This window comes from Mytilus galloprovincialis, chromosome 14 (assembly GCF_965363235.1).
Source record: "Mytilus galloprovincialis chromosome 14, xbMytGall1.hap1.1, whole genome shotgun sequence".
Lineage (NCBI taxonomy): Eukaryota > Metazoa > Mollusca > Bivalvia > Mytilida > Mytilidae > Mytilus > Mytilus galloprovincialis.
Window position 1 is genome coordinate 58,419,847 of NC_134851.1, and position 6,983 is coordinate 58,426,829.

General features: G+C 33.2%; 1 long non-coding RNA gene across 1 annotated transcript; it reads left to right on the forward strand.

The window, feature by feature from the left end:
* On the forward strand, positions 1 to 6,381 carry LOC143058551 (uncharacterized). Its single transcript, XR_012973111.1, has 2 exons — positions 1 to 62; positions 6,092 to 6,381. It is a non-coding gene; the product is annotated as an uncharacterized LOC143058551 (long non-coding RNA).
* Positions 6,382 to 6,983: the final 602 nt, after the last annotated feature.

Consider the following 6,983-nt stretch of genomic DNA (forward strand, 5'->3'; position numbering starts at 1 on the left):
CTTGTGTAAATAGGGAGCGGTGTTTATGTATGAGAAGACATGATCTTTGCAATAGACACAATGTAAGTATTAAGGTATTATGTTGTTATAAGTAATACAAGCAAAATATACACAATATTTTTCGTGCAATAGTTGCATGTTACTATAAATTGTTGAAAATACCAACAATTTTCATTTGATATTAATTCAAACCTTTGATATATAAAATTATAAGAATGAAAGGAGTGATATTTAGGGCATGAAAATACGGATTGTTTGTGTTATTAAAATTTGCTGTTACAAAATATTAGAAAAATATTTTAAATTAAGGAATGTATCTCCCTCGTGCAAAGCTCTGATTCCTTTCACTGATTTGGCTATACTTTTTGGACCTTTTGGATTATAGCTCTTCATTTTTTATATCAGCTTTGGATTTCAAAAAATTTGGCCACGAGCATCACTGAAGAGACATGTATTGTCAAAAAGCGCATCTGGTGCAAAAAATCGGTACCGTTAATTTTGTTACTACCACTGGGTCGATGCCTCTGCTGGTGGACTATTAGTCCCCGAGGGTATCACCAGCCCAGTAGCCAGTACTTCGGTACTGGCGTGCAAATACGGATTGTTTGTGTTATTAAAATTTGCTGTTACGAAATATTAGAAATTATTTTTAATTAAGGAATGTATCTCCCTCATGCAAAGCTCTGATTCCTTTCACTGATTTGGCTATACTTTTTGGACCTTTTGGATTATAGCTCTTCATCTTTTATATAAGCTTTGGATTTCAAATATTTTGGCCACGAGCATCACTGAAGAGACATGTATTGTCGAAATGCGCATCTGGTGCAACAAATTGGTACCGTTAATTTTATTACTACCACTGGGTCGATGCCTCTGCTGGTGGACTATTAGTCAACAACAACTTAAATGTGGACATATGTCACACAAAGAAATCAGCATTACGAAAATATCAATGTCAAAATCAATGTATGCCACGATCAGTATCAATTCCGAAGCTTGATAAATGATTTATAACGTTGATCGAAATATAATATATGACTGTTATGTCGGCGTACCGGTAATAAGTATAACATTACTGCAATAAATAAGTGGTTGTCTCTTTCGCAGCTAAAAACAATGCACAATTGCAGAAAAAGACAGTTACAAAACAAATGTAGCTGTACTTTGTTTCAATTCATTATATTTCTTAGCCTCGTACACATCTAGCTGATATTCAAAGATACTGAACAGTTATTGTCTGTATATCTAGATATGGTCGAGGTGGCGAATTTGTTTCTCGTTTGGGTTTTAGCTTAATTCTTTTTTTTTATTGATCAGCAGACATGTGCGTTCTTTATATGTGACGTTATTAGACATTACCGCATTTTTCGTGACGTCACAATTTCATTTAATTGGTCATGTTGTAAGTCTATACCATAGACCTTCTAAAAATAATCGAATTTTGGGACTAACTCATTTATTCTGCTGCCTAGCAACCAATATAATGGTGGAGTTAAACTCGTCAAACATGATTATTATACAGATTTAATTTATCTATATTTGATATTAAACCTGTTTAGCATGTAGTGAACTTTACACTTGTACACTATTTTTATATCACATAATTAAATGCACATTTTTGCCAAATTCACTGTTGTTTCTCCCTAGCAACACATCTGTTCCCATGGCAACCGAAATTAGTTTTCTACTTTACCCAAATTAATTCTAAATATGTTGCAACAGCAAGGCAATTTGAGTTGCAAATTGTAAAAAGTAACAGACTTCAAAGTAATTGTTGAGGGGAAAAGCAATATTGAAACATCAACAAACAAAATAAAACACCGGTTATTGCTGATATATACAGATTGTGCATATAGTGCTGGGTGTGGTCTCACATATCAGCGACAAGAAGAATAATACAAAGACAAGAACACATATGTAGCGCTAAGAAATCTTAATATTTATGATCTAAAATAAATAGATACAGACACATGCATTAGAGGGTGTTTTAAATGTCGGTGTATTTCCATTATATTCAGTAGTGATGTTTCAGGTAGGGGCTCGGGTTGGAGGGGGCACTTCTATTAACAAGGTGACGTGCCTCTGAAATAGTTCACCTTTTTAAGCTTAAAATAAGTGAAAAGTTAAGAAAACTATCAGATAAAAAAGATAAGGACAATAAAATTGCCATAACTTTATTGACTGTCAACTTGTTTGGTGTTCCCGCTGTGTCTTTATCAACCAATTTTCCTCTTTTGACAATTAAGTATTCCTCTTTTACATAAAACCACATGAAACCAAATCAATATGGCAAAAGGTAACTTTTTTCCTACGCAATATATGACAATATATTTGTTTAAAATGTAAAACCGGGCGAGGAAACAAAACAGTGACACCCCTATCAATTAAGTATTGAAGTAACCCCCCACCCCCACCCACAATAAACAAATAACATATGTAGATGATTGTTAGGTTTGACTTTTCGAAATTCATCTTATTTTTATTATATATTTCAGATGTCCAGATTTATAACCATATCATTCTATAGCATTGCAAAACTGGTACATGCTACTATCTAAAAAAAATTGTATTCTTAAAATTTTTCTATATTCATTATATATATATTATTTCTTTTATTGTAGTTCTTGTCACTGTGACTAGCCTGTGTCATTTTGGTCACTTGTGGACAGTCGTTTCATTAGCAATCATACCACATCTTCTTTTTATAGTTTATTATATTTCTCCTTCACTAACCTTAGTGTCGTATGACCTTGGTCTTTGATTATCATGACAATATTCATTATACATATAACATCAAAAAAGTTGAAAACAAGAATATATCGTAAGCACATGGATGCCCAAATTGCAAGACTAACACAGGCCAGCGAATCCTGAATTAGGACAGGCGCAAAAATCGGCGGGCTTAAAAATGTTATTTTGAGATCTCAAACCCCCTCTCCCTTTAACTCTAGCCAAAGTAGAAGAAAATAAAACACACAACAATAGGCACAATAAAACTTAGTTCAAAAGAAGTCTGAGTCTAATGTCAGATTAAACTACCTTGACCATAACACAAGGACGTCAGATGAACAGACAAACATACACACAGAGCAGAAAGATAATGCCCACAAATGGGGCGTAATTTTTTTTTTTAAATTACTTTATTTATACACATGATTATAAATCTATTCAAAACATAACCTTTAAAGGTAACAAACACGTAGGATGCTTACAGACTTCAGGCACTTATTTCTATGCATGGGAAGGTCAACTATCCTTAAATATATATATCATACATGTATATACGAGTCTAAATAGAAAACTACGTTCAAATATGATTGCGTTGGATAAAAACCACAATTTTTATACGTGTGAATGTCAAACAAATTTCGTTGTAGAAGGGTCTCAAAACAGCACAAACAACATTTTCCAAAAGACCAAAAAAGTGAAAAAGTATATTTAAACAAAATGCATTTGACTAACAGGTCGAACAACTGATGTGTTTTAACCCTGCTGACTGCCATTTGCGATTGCCAAATACAATTGATCACAAGATGTAACAAAATGGATCTTAATATAAATTTAATATTAAACAAAAAAGATTTTTTTTATACATGTATATATACGGATATATAAATAGTCTACCTTATGCTGTTTCCGTTCTCTTACCATCAAATATTAAAGAACTTGTTCTCTATACTCATTATCAACAAAGACACATCCAATTGGAATATAGGTACATTGTAGTTTCATTTTCAAAATAAATTTCGGGTTTCTCGCCAATAATCTAAATTTAAGGAAAAAAATCTTTTAAATCCCCCCTTTTATAACATAAATCATGGGTCTGACCCTAATACAAGAGATTGAGAAGACTGACCCATACAAACACCAAATTTTGAATTGATAATTAGCAGAAACATAAGAAACGTACAGATTATATCATATTGAAGGTCTATAGAAAATTTCATAATTAAAAAAAAAATGTCCTAAAAGTTGTTCGTGACTCCCTCATGTCCCTTACAATATGTAGTTGATTTGTTTTGTATTTTTTTGCAAAGAAATTTAACTAGATATACTTATGGAAATAATATTAGGAATACACGTTACATTCATAAACCAAAAAATAAAGTTCCTATAGGCATACGAATTTATGAACTAAACTTTGTCAGATGAATAGGTCCAATTTGGAGTCTTTTTGGACGTCAAATTTCAGCTTTTTATTGCTCCGCTTGGCAATGAAAAATATAAAATAAACTATCGCACCAACCTTGCACCAAAAAGATTTTTAATTCGAAGTTTGAAATGTACAAACTTGTCAAAATGCCAAAATTTCTTGTTGGTGCAAGCATGGTGCGGTGGTCAAAATTTAGAAAAAACATCCAAATTTCTGTATTTTTGCTTATTTTCTCATTTATGACGTCATTTGCACCCACCATTGTGACGTCATTGAACCTTTTTATGTTAGATGAAAACACTTTTTTCAAATCATTGACTCATATTCTAATAATTTATGGAGAAAATTCGCTCTGTTAGAATTTTTATTATCTTGTAAATCTGGGGCCATTTTAGGCCATTATAGCCCCTACTCCTTTAGCATGTTTAGGGAACAACAAGAGCATAAGACGTCATAATCGAAGATAAATAAATAAAAAACTTATTATTTTAAACAAACTACCTGCTGATAAAAAATAACAGATATGAGTTGCGCAAAAGAAGAGAAGTTTCCTTATTACACAACTGCTCTATAATTGTCATATATGTTACAAAACTTTGAATTTCCCGAAAAACTACGAATTTTCTTATCCCAGGAATAACAATGAAAAGATAACCTAAGCCGTATTTGGCAAAACTTTTAGGAATTTGGTCCTCAATGCTCTTCAATTTTGTACTTGATTGGCTTTATAACCATTTTCATTTGAGCGTCACTGATGAGTCTTATGTAGACGAAACGCGCGTCTGGCGTACTAAATTATAATCCTGGTACCTTTGATAATTATTAACAACAAATGGGTCGATGCCATTGCTGGTAGACGTTTCGTTCCCGAGGATATCACCAACTAATTGCAAGTAGCCAGCACTTTTGTGTTGTTATGAATATCAATTGTATGGCGTTTTATATAAATTTCCTATTACAAAACTTTCAATTTCTCGAAAAAAAATAGAATTTTCTTATCCCAAGAATAGATTACCTAAGCCGTATTTTGCACAACATTTTTGGAATTTTGGGTCTTCAATACTCCTCAACTGTGTACTTGTTTGGCTTTATGACTTTTCTGAGCGTCACTGATGAGTCTTATGTAGTCGAAACGCGCGTTTGGCGTACCAAATCTTTATTTGGGTACCTTTAATAACTATTACCTGAGTTTTTTAATTTTTGGTATTAAGTTTAATTTCAAATTGGTATTGCGTGTAATCGAGGTAGTTTGTTTAATAGAATATAAAAATACAAACGAATAATAAAAAAATATAAAACATAAAGCATTTACAGTGTTCAGCTTTTGTATATACAGTGTAACCTTACTAATCCGACACCTGAGTATTCCAACATCCTACTTCAACCGAAACATTTTCATGGTTTCAAAATATACCTGTGTGATGTTAAACTATTGTTTCAGATAAAGGGGAAGATTTGGTACAATTCAAACGTTTATTCCCGCTGCAGATGTGTGCACCTATCCTAAGTCAGGAATCTGATTTACAGTATACGTTGTTTGTTTATGTAGTTCATAAGTGTTTCTCGTTTCTCTTTTTTTTTTTATAGATTAGACCGTTGGTTTTCCAGTTTGAATGGCTGAACATTACTAATTGTTTGGGTCCTTTATAGGTTGCTGTTCTGTGTGAACCAATGCTCCGTGTTGAAGGCCGTACCTTGGCCTATATATATGTATGGTTTACTTTTATGAATTGTTTTTTGGATGGAGATATCTATTCTCCCAGAAAACACCTGAGTATTAAGGCACCCAGCTTAATCCAATATTTTGTTCTGGTCTTCTATTGTGTCAGACTACGTAGGTTACACTGTACTTGTACCGTGTGTGTACCTTTTACTAGTAAAGTCCAATCTATGAACTAAATTTAATTCTATATATAATAGTTTATCTTTATTTTTCAGCTTGCAGTTTTGAAATTGAAACTTTTTTTTAAGAAATGGATAATCAAAACGATCTTCAATTCTTATCTGTCAAATTATATAATTACCTTTCCGAGGTTGTTGTTGGATCCGAAAAAGTGGTAAAATATAGAAGATACTTTTATAAATGCTTCGATGACACCTTGCTCTTGAGAGACTACAGAATAATCAGCAGCGGGAGTAAAGCCGAGGGTCTTGATCTTCCTGGTAGTGACCTAGATGTGATGTTGCAAACTCATGGTTATATGGTTGATGAAAAACTTGGGAGCACATTGGAAAAGCATTTGATTCTAGACACAGATAATGCTTTGCCTGGTTTTGCTTTAATAAAAGTTCCTGATCAGAGTGATTTTGTAGACGAGATTGATGTCACACAGACAGAGGATGGATTAGTCTTGAAAAACGATGTTTTAAAACAATCGCGTGTTGAAGTTCTAAATAAAGCATCTTCAATGATTGCCCTTGCTAAAGTACTGAAAATGGACGTTCAAACACTATGTAAGGTTCAGGGTCCAGCTACGAATTCTGCAGTCGAAGGAGTGGCGGATGTGGATGTGGTTCACTGCCTTCCTTGTCGTGAATGGCCTTCGATTGCAAAAAGTTGGTTACAAAGAAATAGATGCTTCAAATGGCCCTCGTCAGATGTGATGGCAGAGGCAATACATGAAGGCGTGTTATTAGTACCCGTAGGAAGTAAGTCTCCTACCTCTGACGAAAACAACTCTGAATGGAGGTTTTCGTTTTCTCTAACTGAAAAACTGTTAGTTCACTCATTCAACCACAGCCAGCTGTTATGCTATGCCTTGCTAAAGATTGTTTTAAAAGAGATATTTAACAAAGTACATATTTTTCACAAACTTTTATGTTCATATTA